Here is a 23,650-nt window from a genome sequence, read left to right as displayed (position 1 = left end):
TGTCTTCTTCAACCTGTCTTCTGCACAGATAAGTTATGACTGTATGCTTCTATGTTAAATAAACCCTTACTGTCCCACTCAAAGTTAAAGCCAACGTCTTCACTCTTGACCTCTGAGGTTCTATATGATCGGCCCTCCTCCATTGCTGTCTGCCTCAGTTTCCGACTGCACTTCCTCTACCCACTGTGTGTTCTACTGACCTCTGTGTGTTCCTTAGCACGCCAGACACATTTACAGCTCAGGTTCTTACAAGTTCCTAGCCAGAGATGACCTTTCCCAAAGAATCTACCTCTCTCCAAACCTTTGTTTAAAATTTTCACTCTGGACAGGCAGTGATGGTATACACCTTTAATCCCACTACTCAGGAGGCAGAGGCAGGAGGATCGCTGTGAGTTTGAAACCAGCCTGGTCTACAGAGTGAGTTCCAGGACAACCAAAGCTACACAAAGAGACCCTGTCTTGAAAAAAACAACAAACAAACAAATAAATAGAAATTGCTTTCTGTGTGGCTCAGTTGGTATAGTGCTTGCCAAAGCCCTGAGTTTGATCCCCAGCACCTCATGAAAGAAGTAATTTATACCTCTAATCTCAGAATGCCAGAAGTAGAGGCAGAAGGACCAGAAGTTGGAGGTCATCCTCAGCTACATAGCAAGTTTAACGACAGCCTGGGCTACCTGAGTCTGTCAAAAAAAAAAAAAAAAAAGCTTATATATATGCTTCCCCAAAGCAGAGTAAAGATCTAACTCTAGTCAGAGGGCTGTAAATAATCAGTCTATAGTGATATAGTGATTGTCCTCAAAAAGCGTCTGGAATGAGAAGGGAAAACTAAGGGCAGATAGTGTACATCCTTTAAAAACTATATTTCCCAATGTGGTATTTTTCAAATTTTGAGTTAAAACACCAAGCACACATGTGATGCACATACAAACATGCAAGGAAAACACTGACACATAGAATGAATAAATCTAATTTTAAAGGTTACAATGTTCATTTAATGTGATTATCTGTGTTACTTTGGCCACAACTAAATCGCTGTTCTCAGCTTGCAAAGCAGTACTGGTTGCTTGAGTTTGATGTGCTACTCTTACCACTCTTACCATGCCAGTCTGACTCAGGCCTCCTGCTGCTTTTCCACTTTCCCATAGTGCCCTACGAGAGCATGTTACCTTAGAACATGTCCAGCCCTGTTCCCTCCTTGGCAGAAGGTAATTAAAGCGGAACCTTTCAGTATTGATATATTGTACATGCTTACGAAGGTAAAAGACACAGAAATCTCTTGGGATTGCTTGATTAGAGAGCAACCATCCAGATGGTTGAAAATGCATGCGCGCGCGCGCATGTGTGTGTGTGTGTGTGTGTGTGTGTTATAATTTCGGTAAAATGATAAAAATGAAGACGAAAGTTCTGTATTCTGAAGAACTTGTGTGTATTTGTACTATGCCACCTGACCCCAGTTATAAGAAGTAAGATTCTTAGGTGTTGCCTGCAAAGAGAATGATAATAACAAAGGGATATAGCACTGCAAACTATAAGGAAGAAAATACTTGAGTGCATTGAATTGTGGAGGGGAAGGAGCTATGACAGAAAGAGAAACTAAAGACAAAATGAGGACATTTTTGAAAGGCAGTAAGATCTTGAAATAGACAGGAAGGCTGGGTGTTGTGGTGCAGCACTTTAATCCCAGGCAGAAGCCGGTGGATCTCTGTGAGTCTGAGGCCAGCCTGGTCTATGTATTGAGTTCCAGGACAACCAGAACTACATAGTGAGACTAGATAAGGGGAAGTGAACCTCTATACAAGTTTGTTAATTTTGTTCTGAGACAGCATCTCCCAAATGCCATTTAACAAAGAAAGGGTTTATTCTGACTCACAGCTAAATACACAACACACCATGGCCAGGAAGTCACCGCAGCAAGACACTGATGCTGCTGATCACAGTGCATCCAAGTCAGGAAACAGAGAATAAGAATGCATGCTGCTGCTCAGTTCTCTTTCTCCATATAGTCTGGGATTCCAGCTAGGGAATTCATCCTGGAGGAGTCTTCCCAGCTCCATGTAATCATGTAATCAAGATAACTGCCCACAGGCATTCCCAGACACCCATCTCCCAGGGATCTCTAGATTCCGTAAAGTTGGCAATTAGCATTAATTGTCAAAGCTAGTATTGCACAGATTTAGGTTTCATTTTCAAAATTTATACCCTTCTTGATATATAAAGATCACCATCAACAAAACTTGCCTGGTCAGCATTTGACTGAAATCTTATCCTTTTGTGTGCCTCACAAACACTGAGAATGTATGCATGGCTTAAGACCTGTAAAGAACCTCAGCATTAGGAGAGCAGTTGATCAAGATGTACAGAAAACGGAGTAGTGCAAGCAGGCAGAGTCTGGGAACAGAGGTTAGTATTTCCAACTTCAAGCAACAGGTATGTGTAGTGCAGCATCCAAAGGAAGCAGCTGTGTGAAGCCAGCCTGGATTAAAAGCCTAAGCAGAGGAAATTAGTTTTTCTTCAGCATAATTTCCTCTGAAAATTAATCATTTTACTTCATAATGAAATCTGATAGCTAGGGGTCCAATCTGGACAGCTGACTTAGCATAGTTTGAGCTGCTATGTAGGTGGAATAAACAACTGCCTAAACCCTTTGTTTATACCAAGCCTTGGTGCCAAACAGGTGTCCCAGAGTCCCAGAGGTAGTGAATCATAAACATGCATAGGGCATTGTTTTTCTGTTAGCATTTTTAGCTACTAAATAAAAATAATAATGGATCAGAAACTGCAAACCTTATTTTAAGATTTCTAGACTTCTAAAGGCATCTTTCTATGCATCGGAATTAAACTATCTGGATCCAGAATATACTATCAAATTACCCTGTATTGTTCAAATGTAACTAGGAAGCATACATATGTATATGGGTATGTGCATGTGAGAGAACACGGGAAATGAGTTCATGTATTTACCAGAAAATGATGCCTGACGAATTGGATTCATTATAGAACAGTGCTGGGATTGTACCTCTCCTATGTATTGGTGCGTGGGACAACAGGTTGCTTTGTGATTCATTCACAGTGCAAGTTTGACACAGAAACTATCTTATTGTAGTTTGAGGGAGAAGATGTAGTTCAGGGAACTAAATGTATTATCACCAAAGAACTGAAGGAGTGGGTGTTAGGAGGCTGCCACTGAATCAAAGTAAATAATATATGCTTGAAGATGCATAACAGTACCATACTTAAGATCTAGAGATAAGGAGAATGAGGTTTGAAGGCAGTTTTCATATCTGCACGACCACTATGTTGACCCTTACATTCAGTTCTGTGGATCATTATTAGCAACAGGAGCAGAAAAGAAGATATTCTGTTTCTCACTTCAATCTTCTAGATACAGTAGAAAAGCTTCTTCATGTGCCAACTTAACCCACATCATGAACTCTATTCCCAAGAGGGCCCAGGAAGTATAGTGCTTCATTTTGTAGTACAGAGACAATTCCACTTGTGATCAAGTGGATCACAATCAATCCAGCGAAGCATTCCAATTGAACACCAGTGGTTTCCACATATTCTGCCTATTTTCATTTTCACATTCACCAGGACTCCCTATAAGAGCTATTTTTATTTCCAGTTCACAAATGAGAAAACTATAGCAGTAGGAAACTAAACTGGCCTGCTCACAGTCACATACTATGTAAGCAGAGGACAGAATTTATATCAGGCAGACATAAATAATGTAGAGATATCTACTTCCTCCATATGCCATTTATATAATAGCTGATATTTTGCCTTTTATATAATATCTAACACTTTTCTACTGTCTCATAGACTGAAATCCATAAGACTATTTACAAAAAATATATCTCATCCAAGCAGATGGGACAGGTGGGCAACATGGCATATTAATGCTTTTAGAAAAAAAAATCTTCCCAGAAAACTAAATGAAAATATTATTGCAAAGCTCTGGGGTGAACATGGCCTAGATAAATTAATTAGATTATTATATTTGCATTGCTGGTTTGTGACAGCATATTACCCTCATCTTCAATAGCAAGTTGAGCCTGGTATAAAATCATAAGTGGATATGGATTGGCCACATAGTGAATGCAAGAGAACTATTATCAATAACAGAATTTCATTAGGCTGGACTACTTCTTTTATAGTCCATGTTGATCATAGTCCTTCTCAGGATTTCTTATACTGTCAGGTTACAACACAAATGATTAGGTCAGACTTTGTAGTATGAGTTCCAGGGTATCTTAGTTACAGTTCTGTTTCTGTATAGAGACACCATGACCAAAGCACTTCTTACAAAAGAAAACATTTAATTATGGATTTGCTTAAAGTTTTATAGGATTAGTCCATGATCACCACGGCAAGGAGCAGGCAGGCAGGGACAGTGCTGGAAGCAGTAGCTGAGAGCTTTACATCCTGATCCACAGACATCAGGCAGAAAGAGAGAGACACTGGGTTGTTGTAGGCTTTTGAAACTTCAAAGCTTTTAACACCACCACATCTCCTAATCCTTCCCAAACAGTTTCACCAACTGATGACCAAGCATTCAAATATATAAGCCTATGGGGCCATTCTCATTCAAACCACTGCATGGAGGTTCTTAACAGAAATAATGTAGTGAGTGGATGTCCCTTGATTATAGAAGAATGGAAATTTATAATCTTAGCAGAACAGGCTCTGAAGAATCCTGTATCTAGTGGGGAGAAAAACAAAACAAAACAAAAGTACAAATTGACTATGGTTGACCACACTTGTAATCCCAGCATTTGAGAAGCTGAGGCAGAAGCATCACAAGTTCAAGGCCACCCTGTGCTACATAGTGAATTCCTATTTGTTGTTGTTGCTGCTGTTTTTAAAGGAAAATGGAAAGACTCTAATGGATTTAATTCAAATAAATACATATAAAGAGCACACATATCCCAAGATTCTTATCAAATTCACCATCAACAATCACATCCATATCTCACACTATTTCTTGGCTTACTGAGCACATGTATACTCACTTTTATGCTTGTTGCCTGACCCTCCACTCCTTACCACACCTCCATCTCATATACACTGTGCACGTATACACACAAAGGTGCTACTCACTAATGACAGAGAAAGTGAGAAGTGATAATGGAGTTAAGTAAAATATTAAGAGTTAAGAACTTGGAAGTGAGGAGTTTTGGACAAGAAAGGACCTGGGGAAATTCCCAAGCCTGAAAGACCCTCCTATTGAGTGGGCCTTAAGTCCAGTTATAGAGCTGTTGGTTACCGCCAAGATGCAAGTGCCACTATAGCATCCTTGGGGTTACTGTGCTATGCTGGTCATCAATGAAGTTCATTCAGTTGGGTGTACTGCTGGTTGCTTCTCTCCCTTGGAAGCTATAATAGCATCTTCTGGTACTATGCCAGCAAGTCCTCAGGAGGAGGCCTTCAAGTCAGATCCAGCTCAGATCCTCCAAATCTTGTGTGCAATGTGCATTGTATCTTCAGCAGAATGGACTTACCTTCAACCCCAGGGAGGAAACAAAGGGCAGTAGCAATAATCTACCTTATTCTGAAAATATTTGTGTTGTTGCCACCACTTTCATGTGTGAGACACTGGGATGCAGAGATTTTTTTTTAAGTACCAAGCCTTCCCAGTCTTCTGGGAGACAACTCTGTTTATGAGCATCAAAAGGGTAGTGTTGTTCAGGGGCCAGAGTTGAGCTCACCTGGCTGCAATGTCAGGTGATGTAGGGAAGGTAGAACTTGTCCTGAGATGTCCATGGTGAATGAGAGTTTGCCTGGTAGGTGAAGAGAGGCAAGACCTTCTCTAGGGAACATTGTTGAAGAAGTACCAGATGCTCCTGAGGGGCATGAGTTCTACAACTACAAGGAAGCTAAATGTTGAGACTGACCCATTGAAGCTAAACAGTATCAAGAGGCTAGGTCATGACAAATAGTGGAGTTTTACTCTTAAGTTCTGAAACTTGCCTCCAAACTTTTTTAAATTGGTAACTAAACTTTCAGCACTCTCCATACTTATATTCTTGTTTATTGTATACATACTCATCTTGGTTCTACACATTTCTAGTGTATAACCTTGAACGTGTTCTTTATAATATCAAAATATAATGAAGGCTACCTCAGAGATCATTGTGAGATTCAAGTACATTAATATTTGGAAACCATTTTGAAAGAAACGTAGTTAACACATGAAAGTGACCAGTAACAATAATTGTTGCTAAAATATTATTTCTAAAATTAAAAATCACTGTTACACAAAGAAACCTTGTCTCAAAAAAGCCAAAAAAATTAAGAATCACTCACATCACTATGTCATAAATCATGTAAGCTGAGGGTTTTGATAAGGGATTTATGATGATGATTTTTAGACAGGGCCTTACTATGTAGGCTACATGGTTCTCAGATTGGTAATTCTTCTGCCTTAGGCTCTCTCGTGCTGGGATTACAAGAATTCACCACTACACCTGGCCAAGCATTTTAATAATAGTTCAAAATCTACCCAAACTCCTAATTTGGAAGACTTCTTAACAATATAAAAATTCTGCCCCCATTTTTTCTGAGTGTGTGTGTGTGTGTGTGGTGTGTGTGTGTGTGTGTGTGTGTGTGTGTGTGTGTGTGTGTGTGTATGTGTGTGTGTGTGTGTGTGTGTGTGTAAATGTAAAACACAAAATTTTAGGGATGGCAAAAACACATCACAATAAAAAAATTTTGAAATTCCTATTTTTATTGTATAACTGTTTTCCAAAGGTAGCAGGCTAGAGGCCAGAAAAATGGCCCAGTAGTTAAGACCATGTCCTGCATTAGCTCCTGCTTCTGAGATCTTGCCCTGTTTGAGTTCCTGTCCTGACTTCCTTCAGTGATGAACAGCAATGCTAAAGTGTAAGCCAAATAAATCCTTTCCTCCCCAACTTGCTTTTGGGCCATGGCATTTCATCACACCAATAGAATCTAAGTAAGACATCTAATGTTGGCTTAATTTGCATTTCTCTGGTAACTAGTGAATTCGAAATGAAATGTTTTTCAAGGTTTAATCAACAATTGGAGTATCCTCTACTGTTTAATCTCTTGGCCATTTTTGTAATATGTTACTGCTGGGGATGCTGTGAATGTGTTACTCTGATTGATTGATAAATAAAATGCTGATTGGCCAGCAGCCAGGCAGGAAGTATAGGATAGGCGGGACAAGAGAGAAGAGAATGCTGGGAGATGGAAGTGAGGAGACACCAGCCTGCCATCCAGGGAGCAACATGCAAAGGCAACAGGTAAAGCCACAGAACATGCGGCGACATATAGATTAATAGAAATGGATTAATTTAAGATATAAAAACTAGATAGCAAGAAGCCTGCCACGGCCATACAGTTTATAAGTAATATAAGTCTCTGTGTGTTTACTTGAGTTTGGCCACAGGGCTACAGGAGCTGAGCTGAACCAGGAAAACTTTAGCTACATGTTACTTTTCCTTTTCCTTCCAAATTAAGCAGTTTGCATGTTCTGGGTCAGTTCTCTGTTGCTTCTATGGGCCTATGGCTTACCCTTTCACTCTTTCTTAGAGATAAATTGAGAAGATCATCCGTGTTGTTAAGCAGAGCTATGGTTTATTCCTTTTCAGTTCTATACAGGATCCATTGTATAAAATAACACATTTCATTTATGCATTTTTTTAAAAAACATTTTCTTTATTTAATTTTTATTTGTGTGTGTGTGTGTGTGTGTGCGCGCGCGCGTGTGCAGAAGGAGGTTAGAGAGGTATCAGATCACCTAGAGCTAGAGTTATAAGCAATTGTGAGTTGCCTAAGAGGAGTGTGTGCTCTTAACCATGGAGACATTTCTCTATCCCCAGAGATAAAATTTTAATGTACATTAATTTTAACATAAGACTTAGCAACCTCTTTCTTTAATATCATAAAACAGCTATATTTTATTTTACAAACTTTATCATTTGCTTTTAAAGCTTAGGTCTATAATAAATCAAAAAAAAGATCTTGTAAAAGATTTAAGGTCAAATAGATATTTTTATTAATATATCTTAGCTGTACTTAATGCTTTTTAAGGTTTTTTTTATCTAAGTAGTCTGTCTTTGAAAAATTTTTGTTTGTTTGTTTGGTTTTGGTTGTGGTTTTGGTTTTTTGAGACAGGGTTTCTCTGTGTATCCCTGGCTATCCTGGAACTTGCTCTGTAGACCAGGCTGGCCTGGAACTCAGAGATCTTCCTGTCTCTGCCTCCTGAATGCTAGGATCAAAGACGTGCACCACCACTGCCCCACTTGGAAAATTTTATCCACACAATGAGTCACTAAAAATTAGAAGGCTATGTAAAATAAAAATGCATTATTTAATATTCAGTTTAACATTTCTTTTAAGTACTCTTATACAATATAGGCAGTGAGTCTCCACATAGTGCAAAGCTTCCTGGAGCCACGTTTCCCATCATTGCAAAATACTGTAAAGACTCAATGTCTAAAATCTCCCCATCTCTTTTGTTTGTTTCTCCCTGTTTCTCTTTATGTCTCTGCCTGTCTCTCCGTGTTTCTGTCTTTCTCTCCCCGTCTTTCTTCCTCTCCTCCTCCTGACCCACCCCTTCTCTTGTCACAGAGTAAAGTTGAACAGTTGTTACTACAGAGTTCATTTATTTATGGCAAATTTTTAGGTAGAACTGATCTCTTTCTTTTTTTCCTTTCCTTTTCTTTTTTTTTAATTTCCTTTTATTCCCTTACCCTTCCTTTTCTGTTTCCTTTCTCCTTTCTATTTCTACTTTCCTTCCTCTTGCTTTTTAAAAGATTTGTTTTAGGGGGCTAGAGAGATGGCTCAGTGGTTAAGAGCACTGGCTGCTCTTCCAGAGGACCCAGGTTCAATTCCCAGCACCCACATGGCAGCTCACAACTGTCTGTAATTCAAGTTCCAGTGAATCTGACTCCCTCACAAAGACATACAGGTCAAACACCAATGCATATAAAAAATTTAAAAAAAGATTTGTTTTCATTTTATTTGTTGGGGGGGCATGTAGGAGAGGGGATGTGCACATGGAAGCTGGAAGAGAGCATCAGGTACCTTGAAGTTGGAGTCATAGACAGTTGTGAGCCACCCAAAATGGATGCTGGGAATAGCACTCTGGTCCTCTAAATGATCATAAAGTATTCTTAACCACTGAGTTATCTCTCCAGCTCCTTCCACCATCACCTCTTTTTTTTTCTCTTCCTTTCTCTCCTCTGTCCTATTCCTTTCTTCTCTGTTCCCTTTCCTTAAAAAAAAAGCTGCAACTGGACTCATTTATGCACTGACAACATGCTTTTTTTTTTTTTTGCATTGTGCCCACCCTCCTTTTTCTCTTTCTCATTCTTCCAATCCTTAGACAGAAGAAAGAACTCACAGACAGGTAGTAGAGCCATCAGTAGCCAATAGGCAATATAATAGTACTGATCCAGAGCTGATGTTTTCATCTACAAGAGAAAAGGTGGCATAAAATGTTCCTATTTTTATCTTTATATGTTTTACCATTTTATGATATCCCTGAGCTGCCCCATTCCAAGAAATTTGGGGATCACTGCCATCCCTAATGAGTAACTTTTAAAGGATTTTGAGCAGGACTTAGATGTTCAAATTCCTTCCTGATAGTGATGAGAATAGGTAGGAATAAAACAACACAGTGTTCTCATGGCTCATGTGATAGATGATTCTAGAGGCAAAATGATGAGCTCAGGGCTGTTGAAGTAATATGTTTGGCAGAATTTGGTAATAAGGATATGATTTTGAGGCATTTGGATGGATTCAGAATCTCTGAGGAGAGCAAATTCTATAGGGGTGAGTAAGCTGATGACAGATTTAGTAATAACTGATGATATGGAATTCCATGCCCTTGGATGCAAAAAACAGCTTTCTAATCTGACTGTACCTCCTGCTGTTGAGGCACAGGAAATTAGAAAGAAATTTGAATGAGTTCCAAGTTAGTCTGTCTAGCAAAGCATAGCAAGTCTAATCAGCTGTCCTTGACAAGTACATTTCATAGAGACAAAATGCCAGTAGGGACCAACAAGATGACTGTTGATAAAGGCATTTGATCCCAAACCTGATGACTTGACTTTGATTCCTAGAATCCATGTACTGGAAGGAGAAATGACTCTTGCAAGGCTTCCATATAAACGCTGTGGCATGTGTGCGCACACACACACACACACACACACACACACACACACACACACACACACACATCGAGAGAGAGAGAGAGAGAGAGAGAGAGAGACTATAAATATATAAACAAACAAACAAATAAATTTAATAACATTTTCTAAATGCCTTTATTGGCTCTTTAAAAACAAAAACAAAAAACTTTATTTTATGTGCATTGGTGTGAAGGTGTCAGATCTCCTGGAACTGGAGTTACAGACAGTTGTGAGCTGCCATATGGGTGCTCAGAATTGAACCCAGGTCCTCTAGAAGAGCAGCCAGTGCCCTTAACTGCTGAGCCCCTTAAAAAACACTTTTTAATGCCAGAATTCATATGTGACTGGTGTGTATCTCTAGGAAACAGCCTCTAGTTAGAACCCTGTTTTCTTTTAAATGTAGCATTTAGGAAAAGACTCCTGACTGTGTGCTGACTTCCTTTCATCTACAGGCTGTCTAACTTAGAAAATAACACCACTGTGGATGGTAAACAGTTTCTAATGTGGGTTCAGTTAAACACAGTAATGGTAGCTGCAAAGCATTAAAGGCCAGTACTATATTATTTGTGGTGGTGCTCTTTTTTTTTTTTTTTTTTTTTTGGTTTTTCGAGACAGGGTTTCTTTGCGTAGCTTTGCGCCTTTCCTGGAACTCACTTGGTAGCTCAGGCTGGCCTCGAACTCACAGAGATCCGCCTGGCTCTGCCTCCCGAGTGCTGGGATTAAAGGCGTGCGCCACCACCGCCCGGCGTGGTGGTGCTCTTAAAACTCCTGAAAAACATAGATCTTTGACATCTGAACTTGATCTAGAATTTCTTTACTCAAGAAGAATTAGGAGAAAGGGAATTGTCATAATCATGGCCTGTTTTTCCCAAGTCACCCAATGTCACCCTCTCAGTTCCCCCAGTTTCTTGGTCAGGGCCTTGAATATTATCTAAGAACAAAGAGAGGACAGCAAGGGGGACAGACATGGAAGGAAAGAAGAAAAGGAAGGTAGTCCAGGCACTGTGGCACCTTGTAATCCCTGCACCCAGGAGACTGATCAGGAGAATTACATGTAAGAACACCCTGAACAACACAATGAGGACCTATCTCAAGAAAAAAAAAAGATAAGAAGAAAAGAAAAAATAAGAAAAGGAAGAGGAGCTTTGGGCAAGATGGAGAAGGAAGATAATGATGACCAACACTATGGCACCTTTAGGACAGTACCACCAGCTAAATAACTGGAAGAGATTGGGAATGATAAATCCAGAAAAACAGCTCAAGAACCACTTTGACTAACCATTCTGGAGACCAATTAAATGTCCATCACTAGAATACAGAAAAAAAAATTACTAGGACAATGAAATTACAGCAGAGAATTTCCTCATCTACGGGTTTGCTCAAAAACGAGTTAAACCGGATATAGTGGTGCACACCTTTAATCCTAGCAACCAAGAGTCAGGGGGATCTTGGTAAATTCAGGGCCAGTCAGGGCTATGTTGAGAGACCCTGTCTAAATAAGTAGATAGATGGATAGATGATAGATAGATAGATGATGATGAAGATAGATAGATAGATAGATAGATAGATAGATAGATAGATAGATAAAGCTATCCTGTGTTATAGCCATATTTCTGTAACTACAAATATAAAAACTGGCAGATTCTTCAGAAGACATTTATGTTACATGCAAATTGAATAAACCTGGGATTCACATCACACAGGTTGCATCTAGCTTGACTTATTCTTCACAGCCTTGTGATGCAGACAGGACAAATTTTGTAATCAGGCCTTACTAATGGAGAAAGTGATGATCTGAAAACATTAGGGGACATAGGTAAAGAAAAATTCTGGCTGATTGGCCCCAGAGACCAAGAGAAGCAAGACTGAGTTAAAAGTCTCTCAGATAAACGTGGTATTGCAAACTTGTAATCCCCATTGCCTGGGAGGCTGAAGCAGAAGGATTGCAAATTCAAGCCCAATCTATGTGCTTTAGTGGGTTCCTGTCTCCAGAGCAAAAAGAAAAAGAGGTGGGAATGCATCTTAACGGTAGAGTGCTTGTTAGGGTGCAGAAACCCTAGTTCAGCCTTTAGTATACCACCCACAACACAGTCATTTTCTAAACTGATATTCATGAATGGCTCATGATCAGAGCTCATGAGCACTGACTCTAGCCATTATGCTATAAACCCCATAAGCTCAGAGATTTTTGTGACTTTGCTAATCGTTTATACCAAAAACATAGAAAAATAACCTTATTTGAATAAAGTACTTGATAAATTACTGAGAGTGCTAATTGAATCAATCAAAATATTGCTTGATTGATTCAATTAGCACTCTCAGTAATTTATCAAGTACTTTATTCAAATAAGGTCCGCCGGGCGGTGGTGGCGCACGCCTTTAATCCCAGCACTCGGGAGGCAGAGCCAGGCGGATCTCTGTGAGTTTGAGGCCAGCCTGGTCTCCAAAGTGAGTACCAGGAAAGTCGCAAAGCTACACAGAGAAACCCTGTCTCGAAAAACCAAAAAAAAAAAAAAAAAAAATTGCTGAAAACCTGCAGGTTTTAATGCTGATCCCCACATTTAATTATTAACCCATTCGTTGTTTTATTCTTATCAGCTATCTAGAGTTTAACTGTGGACCAAGAATACAATTCAAGCTGATGTGCATGTCCAACCTGTGTGTGTCAGTCAGATTCTCATCGTAACAAAACGTCTGAACAACTTGGGGGAGCAGTGTTACTTTGACTGACAGTTTGAGAGGTTTTTGTCCATGATAACTTAAGTCAGTTGATTCTGGGCTCGTATAAGATAAAGCAGAAAATCATGTCAGATGGGAGCATGTGACACAACCAAGGGGCTCACCTCATGGGAGACAGGAAGTGAGAGACAGAAAAGGAGCAGAGGTGAAGCATAATCCCCCAAACCACACTCACCCAGTGCAGTGACCAACTTCCTCCAATAGGGCCCCACTATGAAAGCTTTTACCATCTTCCAATAATGTCATCACCAGAAGACTTTACCTGAAAAATAGTTTTCAGGAGTATAATGTTCCCTGAAATTGATCTTATCCATCTGAATAATTGGTAAGTGTTTTGAGTTCTGAGAATAATAATAATAAAATTAAAAATACTAACAATAAAAGCATTTGGCAACGTAGCCAAATGCCATATGGCACCTATCCTTCCATTACAATGCCAAATTAAAATCTTCATTAAACACTAGAAAGACACTAATTTGAATGACAAACTAATAACCCTTAATATTTCATTCACTGGTTATTAGTCAGCATCTTTTAGTTACATGGAAAACAACTACCTGTGAAAGGTAAGTGATTGATCTTAAAAAGCCAAACAAGGGATTCATGTGGTATGCGAGAGTCCATCAGTCTGAATAGTCCATTGATTAGGTCAAAGCTGTCACGATACAACTGCTTCTCAGTGATGAGATCCACCAACTGGTCATCAAGACTTCAACATATGAACATTAGGGCACACTTCATACCCAAACCATAACACTATGTTTCCTGAGATTACATGCATTTGTTCCTTGCCACTGAACATATTGATTCTTGAGATGCATCTTATGTAAAACACATGACTTACAGATTTAGGAGACCAGGAGAAAAATATGGAGGAGGAAGCTTTATGCCATTAATCAAAGCATGGTTTAAAACATAGACCCAATCAATATAAATGTTCACTCCTAAAACGTAATTTTCTCAAGTTCTTTGTCTCTGATTTTCTTCTTTTCCATTTACTTTTTCTTCATGATTATGTGCACTTTCCTTAGACAACCATGGGACCATAGTGAAAAATAAGGCCATAATAATTCATCTAACAAAAGATTTTCATTAGCAGTCTCAAATCCCAAATCTGGGAGGTAAAGAACCTTCCAGCACACTGTAGCATCCCTTCTGAACCTCTAGTTTGGAAGCACAGTTTTGATGAGATAATTAGTGTGCTTTCATACATGCAGATGTGATCATTTGAGCCCTACATTGTGGCCTATCACTTATTTACAGAATAAGAGATTGTATGTTTACCTTTGTTTCTCCTAAGAAAATGATGCTTGCAAATGAGCTACATTTGCCTCTTGGGTTATATAGATATCTTGGAATTGTACTACCCATGGTGTCCCAAATTCTGTCCTACACAGATGCTTGGAAATCACATAACACCATCTATAGGGAAGTGAGTACTCAGCTGGGTTATAGTGACACCACTTTTCTGTACCCTGAATGTGCTCTCTTCTCTGTATATTGTGAACTAAACAAAGCTGTTGTTCATGTTTAGATGCTTTTTGTCTTTCTTTTTATTCTCTGAAGAAATACATTAAAGAAAAAACAGACACTTGAGAGAGAAGCCTCACTGGCAAAAACAGATGTTATGAAAACAGTAATAAATCATATGCAAAGTGGACTTTCATTGCTGAGGTCCCTCAGGCTCTGTTTTATTTATTAATCAGTGCAGTCTTCAGAGAGAAATCAAGTGTTTGATACAGTTATTGGAAACTATAAATCCAAATAACAGTCTTGTCTGACAGTCTGCCTGTCTAAGAATCCCAACCTATCCAAGAGACTTTGGTTCTGAAAAAAAAAAAAATCCCTTCCAAAATAGGTATATAATGTCACCTGAAGTTGATCTTGGCCATCTGGATAATTAGTAAGTGTTTTGAGTTCCAGGAATAATACTAGTAAAATAAAACATTTCAATACTAAAAATAAAACATTTGGCAGTGTAGCCCAAATGCCATAATGCACCCAACCTTCCATTACAATGCCAAATTAAAGTCTTCAGTAAACACTAGTAAGACACTAATCTGAGTGACAAATCAATAACTCTGAGCAATTCACTCACTGATTACTGTTAAGCATCCTTTAGTTATATATAAAGGTAGCTATCTGTGAAAGGTAAATGGTTGGATTTCAAACTTTCCTGTGAAATGCTATGCACAATCAGAAATGTCTCTTCAGGGTTTATTGCAAGCAAGCTGCCAGAAAAGTTAGGCTAAGTTACATTAGTGGGGCCTTCAACCAAAGAAGGATCCAAACCACCCCAAGGTGCTGCGATACATGCTGTTGGGGATACTGTGGGAATCATAAGGTGCTGTTTAACTCCAGCTGGGAACTTCAGAAGGACCCCCAGAGGCAGCAGTGTCTGAGCACATATTAGAAGAATGAAAGGAGTGACTAGACAAAGAAGAAAAAGCTGCCAGTTCAACATCATCCTGTTTCCCAAGAAGATGCTGAGAGCAGATGCCAACATCTCTGTATATCAAGTTTGTAAGGTAGCTGTGTTCTTCACTGAGAACAAGGGCTTGACGCTGGAGTTAATAGGGAATCAGTAAAGAATTCCAACAGAGGGGACACAAGACCAGATCAATGTTTTTGGAAAAGTACGACTTATAAGCAAGGAAAGGAACATACTGAAAAGGAGACGCATTGAGAGAGGGCCTGCATGAATAGAGTGACAGCAGAAAGGGCTAGATGGAGTAGAGGAGCATTTCAGAGGTAGAGTTGATAGGAGGAGATGCTTGATTGAATATAGACTTGCGATTTGAAGCTGGATTTCCTTACCTAGATTGCTATAACTGGGGTATGCTTAATCAGAGGCTTCATGTTCTTTTAATGTCTATTAATTTGTCTAAAACCACCGGTCTATAGTATAATTTTAGCTATACAGTAGTTCTGTGACATTTGACATTTATACTGATCTTTGAACTTTGAAGAACATTTCCTTTTGCTGTCCCCTTAAATATAAAGCTTGACAGACTTAAAAAAAATGATTTGGCTAAAATTACATAGCTGAATTTGGCCAAGGTAGGAATTAAACCAAGTCTCCATATTCCCAAGTCTGCAGTTTTAATTCAGAGCAAAAATCTTATATCTCATCATTCTATCCCTCTTCCATCTTTTTTACCCTATTTGACACAAAGGAGAGTAGATTGTAGGATAGGCAAGGTGGTGCATGCCTTTCATTCCAGCACTCCAGAGGCAGCATAGGCAGATCTCTGTGAATTCAAGACCAGCCTGGACATAGTAAGTTCCAGGCCAGCCAAGGCAACACAGTGAGACCCTGTCTCCAAAATAAAATAAAGACAGTAGATTCTGAAAGATTTCTGAATCAAATAGGAAGCAAATAACTCTGGAATTCTTGAGAACATCTGGGGAAGAAGAGACAAGCAGCAGAGAAGAAAGGAAACAAAGCCACAGAGTGGTCCTGGCCTTCCAACCGGCAGAAATCACATCAGTTATGGTACCAATGTTTTCACTGAGTCTTCCTGTCAACCACACTAACCTGGAAGGTGGTAAAAGACCAGCTGATGACATTGGCCATGACCTGGCAATTACTACAGCGTCTCACCTGTTTAGAGGGCCCAGCATCTCACCCTCCAAATCTGTCTCACTTGCTGACGGACTGGGTTGTCTAAGATTCTCTATGCAGTGACTATGAAAATATTCCTGTTCTGACTGAAAGTGGGAGCTACCAGTGCTCCATCACTAAGACAATGCAGAATTCCAACCTCATTGAGCAAAGGAACATCCAGTCTTGATCCCCACAAGCCAAAAAACGGAATTGCCCCACTGAGTAATGGAGCTAGAGTTACTTGCAATGATGGCACAGCTATTTTGTGAGTTTTATTTCTCCTCTTCCTCCTCCTCCTTCTCCTCTTCTTTCTCCTTCTTCTCCTTCTCCTCCTCCTCCCCCTTCTTTTTTCTTTCGACCTCAAACCTCCTGCCTTAGTCTCCAACGTTGGGATTTCAGACAAGTACCACCACATCCAGGTGGAGCTTTTCCATCCATGTTATTGATTGGAAAGCAGCAAGATGCCTGTCTTAGGTGATAGATACATGAGTGGGCAGGGGAGCACTTTTGTCTGCAAGGTTCATTAATGTTTTATAGGCGCCAAAGGGGGCAATGCTTCAGGATGCCTCAAGAGGAAGAACTTTGTAATAAAAGCTTTTGACTGCTCTGTTTCTTTTTAAGGCAGCTTGACATGCAGTCTGCAATAACTGACCTGCCCCAGAGATCAACTCTTACTTGTAGCTAACTGGTTTCATAATGGTGGTCAAATACGTTGTGCTTAACAGAGAAAAATCAATCCGCAGGTCTGTAATTGTATAGCCTTCATCCTTCTGCAGGAATTCATTAACTTTCTGCTCCCATGCTGTCAGCTTTCAGCATGCTCCCATGGCATCTAGAACTGATTAGAGTTAGTACAGCTTTAAAGATACATACATGCACACACACACACACACACACACACACACACACACACACACACACACAACATTGATACTCATACTTTTACCCCAGCTCTGGTTCACCATTTGAGGACAGGACACACACCCATACTTCAGTCCTGACTCCCACTTGCTATTTGATGTCTGAGATTACAGTGAGACTCTGGTCTCTATCCAGGTCACCCTGTGAGGTCAGAAAGTCAACTGACAATATGCCCCAGTCCCAAGTCTCCACCCAGCTCATGTTGGCCCCCTGTAGGCTACAGTTTTTCCTCATTTGTGTAATATCTAAAGTCATTGTAGCAGGCCACCTTGGTCCCTCACTGTTCACAACTCTTCTCCACACCACACCCTATTATCTTCCTTTTTCCTCTGTCAAAGAACACAGGTTGCCCTAGTTTACAGAGTCTCTGTCACTCAGCCTCCTGAGAGATGATGGTATTTCAGTGCATATCTTTCCCCTCTCTTTTCAGTACCTTTAGCAAAACTCCCACATCCTGCCCCCACCTTTTTGCCTTTGCTTCTGCCATTCCTCTTTTTATGTATGTTTCTACTCCCCTACTTCCTATCTTTCAACCCAATGCTGACCACTAACCCCACTGTGATGTTTTTCTCATTCTCTTTATTTCTCTACTCATACCCATAATAGCTAATATGCTACTATACACAGTACTGCTGGTGTCCCTTTACTCCTCCCAAAGAATTGTTCTTTAAGGAATAGCTGTGACATAGTAAATTGATGCTCTCTTTTCATGGAGTGTTTACCATTGAGAACAATTGTAGTTGTAGACAGTTCTCATCTTACAATGGAGGTCTGGGTACAGAGTCTAGTGACCTGGACATCAGTCTAAACAGGACAAATGTTGCCTCAATCCAATTAAAATCTAGTCTTTCCTGAAAAATGCAAATGTCTTCATTAAAAGTAGAAAGGTGACCTGAATTAAAATACTTACCGCAACAAAAATCTTAACCAACACCACAACCCCAGATGGGCAGGTCCCTGCTTAAAACATGAGGAACATGAAAAACCAAGACAAAGTGTTAGATGTATAGAGGAGTATATATGTAAACATACATATTTAGTAGGCAATTTGACAGCATCATCAATCAGGAAAATAATAGTAGGTTCTGCCCTAGGGCCTATGACCTCCCCTGTCTTGGGCTTTTGACTAAGATGACAATACTAGGCAGGAAATTCTCTCCAATGGAGCAAGCCTCAAATCCAGTTACAAAGTTGTTGGTTACTCACTAACAGCTGCGCCCCCACTGCGCCAGTACATTCATCCTAGCTAGTGGGTCCTATTCGATAGATGTGGCAGAAGTGGGATAAAATGGGCATATTTCATTTTATACATGTGTGACATTCTCAAGAAAAAAAAATTACAATTGAAAAGATTTGAAGCTATATGTTTCAGAATGGGTGAGTTTACTTGTTCTGACTCTTTTCACTAAGTGTAAAATTCCAAAACTAGGACAAATATTCGCTTTTCTTACTGCAGGGTGATACACATTTGAAAAAAAATCTTTTAAAGTTAAGTGTTTTTTAGTCTGATATACATATCATTTAACTATTTCAGTTTAATACAGAACCCATTTATGCTTTTAGGTAAACTGAGGACTTACCTAAAAGAAAATAATTAAAAATTAGTCTTCAAACAATTATTATATTCTAGTTTACAAATAAAGGGTTAAAATGAAGTATTACATAATCCTTAAACTATAGAAAATAAACCCTAACTGTCATGATAGAACTCTCATCCAGTGACTGGTGGAAGCAGTTGCAGAGATCCATGGCCAAACCCCAGGTGGAGCTCCAGGAGTCCAACCGGCAAGAGAGAGGAGGGATTATATGAGTAAGAGATATCTAGACCATGATTGGAAAAAGTACAGGGACAAATAGCCAAACTAGAGAAACATATGAACTGTGGACCAACAGCTGAGGAGCCCCCATGGAACTGGACTAGGCCCTCTGGATAAGTGAGACAGTTGATGAGCTTGAACTATTTAGGAGGCCCCCAGGCAGTGGGACCAGGACCTGTCCTTGGTGCATGAGCTGGCTTTTTGGAACCTAGGGCCTCTGCTGAGACACTTTGCTCAGCCTTGGTGCAGGGAGGAGGGGACTGGACCTGCCTCAACTGAATCTACCAGGCTGGGCTTAATCCCCAGGGGAGACCTTGCCCTGGAGAAGGTGGGAATGGGTGGTGGATTGGGGGGGAAGGCTGGGGGGAGGCTGGGGGGGGGGAGGAGGGAGGACAGGGGAATCCGTAGCTAATATATAAAATTAAATTAATTATAAATGAAAAAAGACTAAGATAGAGGCAGGCTGTTTCTTCAGAATCCCATTCGCAACAATAACAACAACAAAATAAACCCACAAAAAAACTTGGAATAAACTTAACCAAAGCACCAAAAGAACTCACAATGAAAACTTTAAAATACTGAAGAAAGAAATGAGATGACAGTACAAGTTGGAATGCCCTCTCATGCTTATGGATGGGTAGGATTGATATTGTGAAACCGGCCATCCTCTAACAAAAGCAGTCTCCAAATTTAATGGAATCCTAATCAAAAAGCCAACTGAATTCTTCATGGTACAATAGAAAACAGTCTTAAAATATGTCTGGAAGCAAGAAAGACTTCTCTAGTAAGCAAAACAATTGTGAACAATAAGAAAGAATACCTCTGGAGGAATCATAATACCTAATTCCAAGTTATATATACTACAGGACCATAATGATAAAAACAGTGTGGTACTGGTACAACAGACATATTAATCACTGGAATAGAATAAAGATCTAGCTATAAGTCCGTACGTCTACAGCCACTGTAGTTTGGACAAAGAGTCCAAAATGAACACCAGAAAACAGAGCCTCCAACAAGTGACTGTTCTTGCTGCAGTAGATGACCTCCAGCCCATGCTCAGTCAAGACCAAAAGAAGTTATAAAAGTGGGTGCAGGGTGGGGGTGGGAGTTGTTGGGAAGAGAGGTCCCAGTGGGAGAGAAAAGGGAATGAGAGGTGAGGGGTCATGATATGGAAATGGCTAAAACACATTATATAAATGTGTGACTCTGAAAAGTGAAAGTTTTTCAAAAGAAAAAAATCTTTGTTTTTTTGGGTTTTTTAAAACTGTTTTCATTCCAAATACTTTTTTGTGTGATAATAGAAACTTATACAAAAGAGTACAACCCCACATACATAAAACTTTGATTAGTTTGCTCGCCCTAGCTAAAGCCGGAGACTTCCAGAGCCATGGGTCCCATCAAGACAGCCATTTGGTTAAGATCAGTTAAAAACTAATAATAACCCTATTTTATCCCTGATAACCCATTGGAATTATTTATTTGTCTATTTATTTATTTAGTTAGTTAGTTAGTTAGTTCCTAAACACTGAACAGATTCTAATCCTCAGTTCTGCTTTTCTGATTGTTTCTGATGAACAAAACACATTTATCATTTTTTTAGATGAAATAATTACATGAAATTACTTCCTTCATCTGGCAAGTTTGGTGAGCTGTTTGAGTTTCATTTTTTTTTTTTAAATCATAGACCCAGTGCACTTTAAGTTTTATAAATAGAAGAGGGAGAACAGGTAGGTGGTTACCATGGTGACCACAACATCTGATTTGAGTAGCAACACAGAGGGCAGGAAAACAGTGCCACATTCATCTGGATTGTACCAGTGATCAATCGTGTGTGTGTGTGTGTGTGTGTGTGTGTGTGTGTGTGTGTGTGTGTGCCTGTGTCTCTGTTGGGGGGGGGGGCGGCTTAGCGGTGGAGGGATAATGAGCACGTCTGGCTCCACTTATTATCCGCTCAGCCAACCAGCACATGACTAGCCTTGACTTCAGAAGATTCATCAACTGTACAATCAAAACAAGGAAGGCTTTGAAAAATGCTTTGGGGAAGGAAGGACAACAAATACAGAGAAAAGTCTGCAACTCCAGGATCTTGAACTGGCATTCGATTGCCTACTTCAAACTGAATGAAGAGAGTGGATTAATCTCAGGTGGATGGGGTCTTTCAGTTTGGTGACTTGGTTTCCCCCACAAAACAGGTGAAATGAGTGACTTCCTCCGCCTCATCCTCCTCTATGCGAGCTCCGCTCTCATCAAGCTGACGCCAGCAGGCATTTCCTGGTTTAGGGAGCCTGCAGGTTCCCGCCAACCAGGTGAAGAATTAACACTAGCCCATGAATAAGTTGTTTACTATCATTCATCTCCACTATAAAAAAAGGCCAGCTCCCCACACTTCAAAAACAGTTTCCTGGGAGGTGGGCTGGGACTGGGGGATAAACATTATCCTGGATCCCCTCTGTGGGCTCTTCTCGCTGGCTGCCTCCCCTCCTGTCTTTCAAAGGGAAGGATTTTCCCTTCTGAGAAGAGGTGGGGAAAGGAGTGGGGGTGGGGAGAGGAGGTGAGCGGAGCCTGCACACCTGGAAAGTGATTCGTTTCTCACTTAAGCGCTCTTTCTAGCAAAAGGAGACGCGATTCCATGTCTGGAACTGGTCCTTTGGTGTCGCAACACACCTCAAACTAGTTCGGTGGCGGGATCGGGAGGCTGACCCCACCTGCTTCACTCCTAAGAGGTTTTGGCCAGCACCGAGTGTCAGGTGTGTGCCGGCCAGGTGGAGTTTCACGCCCCGCCACCGCGGAGCTGCACCTCCGGGGACTCGCCACCCAGCTGCCTGTGGGATCAGCCGCCTGCCACGCTGAAACGCTCTGGAAACTGTCTAAGGCGCTCGGGTGAGAGATCCAAGCTGCTTTTCTTAGACATATTGCCCCTGACAGATCCGGTGAGGGAATGACTACCACTGAGATGCAAAGAGCACGGCAGTACCCCCTCCTTGCCTTCCCAGAACAGCGGCCCTTGCCATTTCTCAGCACTTGGTGCTTGCAGGCATCTGCGGCCGCTGCTCTGTGATCCTGCCTGTTGCCGTCTGTGTTCTGAGAAAGCAACAGTCACTGAAGTTTCTCCTCCTCCATCTCAACACAACAGCCCCACAAACGACCGTGGGTGAGTTTGCTTCACCAGCGGCTTCTTCACAGTAAGTCTTTCTCTGTGTGAACAGGCTGTGTGTGTGTGTGTGTGTGTGTGTGTGTGTGTGTGTGTGTGTGTGTGTGTGTGTGTGTGTGTGTTGGGGGATGGGAGGGAGACTTGTGGCGTTTAGGAATGTGGAATTCTTGCAGCAGATTTAAATGGGTTCCAGAAATGCCTGGGTTCACGTTGACTTCAGAGCAACTGTTTGCTGCATTCATGTTTAAAGTGGAATCAGATCCTGCTTAGGGGACAAGCTAGTTGTCTTGCAGGAAGGCAGACTTACTTGTCTAAAAGAACCAGATAGATTTGAATGCTGAATCTTTTACCACTCACCAGCTAATGCAACTTTGAGAAATAGCTGTACTCTACTGCCTTCAACTTTGTTATCTGTAAAATGGCGATAATATTATCTATTTTGTGTGGTCATTTAAAGATTGTAGTTATGTGTACAAAGTTAGATTCTAAGATACTCCTCCAAAAAGCACGGTTACTTATTTAGGAGTATATGTTTAAGTGTCTGCAGACAGCAAATGATTAACAATCCTAGCTTGCTTAGTAGTTGAGAATGCCCTCTAAGGTCGTTCTACCTGAGTTCCAGAGTTCCTTTTGGAAACCAACCTTGTTCAGCCATCCACAGCTATGAAATGATAATGCATTTCATAGATTTGTGGGAATCAAAAGGAGCCTCCTGTGTAAAACCCTCAGGATTGTGCCTACCGCAGAGTAAAACTCAATACATTTTTATTTTATTTTATTTTATTTTTGCTGTTGTTACTGCTACACGAGTCCAACTGTGGGGCTGAGCATCTGGCCTCTCTGGGATAAACTTACCTCATTTAATTTTTAAATGGAAGGATGGAAGGGAGTGTCTTCCTCTTAACAGCTGTGTTTCTAGGGGTATCCACAGTCCAGTCTATCACCCCACATTTTCTTTGGAAAGGGCATAAACAAAAAGTCAAAGTGCTTTATGATGGAGAAATTATATACAAGATGCTTATAATGCATGTGTTGGACTTAAAATGACCACCTGTTCATAAAGCCTGATGTGTATTTCATGTACTCCATGTACAATTTTGTTGCCTCACAGCCCCAGCGATTTCCATAGCTTTGGAGACTTGGGAGATTTGCATCCAAGCACTCAGTTCACACAGGCTGGCTGAGAGTAGCATTTGTTAGCATGTCTAGTTTCTGTATTTTTTTTTTAAGAAGGAGCCTTAACCTGTGTCTCTGC

At 40.4% G+C, this 23,650-nt stretch overlaps 1 protein-coding gene across 31 annotated transcripts in view; it reads left to right on the top strand.

The window, feature by feature from the left end:
- The window catches only part of Dlg2 (discs large MAGUK scaffold protein 2), a 1,877,153-nt gene that overhangs the window by 1,614,088 nt on the left and 239,415 nt on the right, over window positions 1-23,650 (top strand). The window contains exon 1 of one of the 31 annotated variants that reach the window (XM_052714348.1): window positions 21,868-22,426. The exons of the other annotated variants lie outside the window; for them this stretch is intronic. The gene's annotated coding sequence lies outside the window, so the exon portion shown is untranslated. Of the gene's footprint in view, window positions 1-21,867; window positions 22,427-23,650 lie in introns of those variants that run through there. 31 annotated transcript variants of the gene reach the window in all.

Source organism: Peromyscus californicus, unplaced genomic scaffold (genome assembly GCF_007827085.1).
Source record: "Peromyscus californicus insignis strain IS unplaced genomic scaffold, ASM782708v3 Scaffold_4__1_contigs__length_199733344, whole genome shotgun sequence".
Lineage (NCBI taxonomy): Eukaryota > Metazoa > Chordata > Mammalia > Rodentia > Cricetidae > Peromyscus > Peromyscus californicus.
The sequence above is the reverse complement of the archived record's forward strand: the minus strand, read 5'-3'. Positions and strand labels throughout refer to the sequence as shown.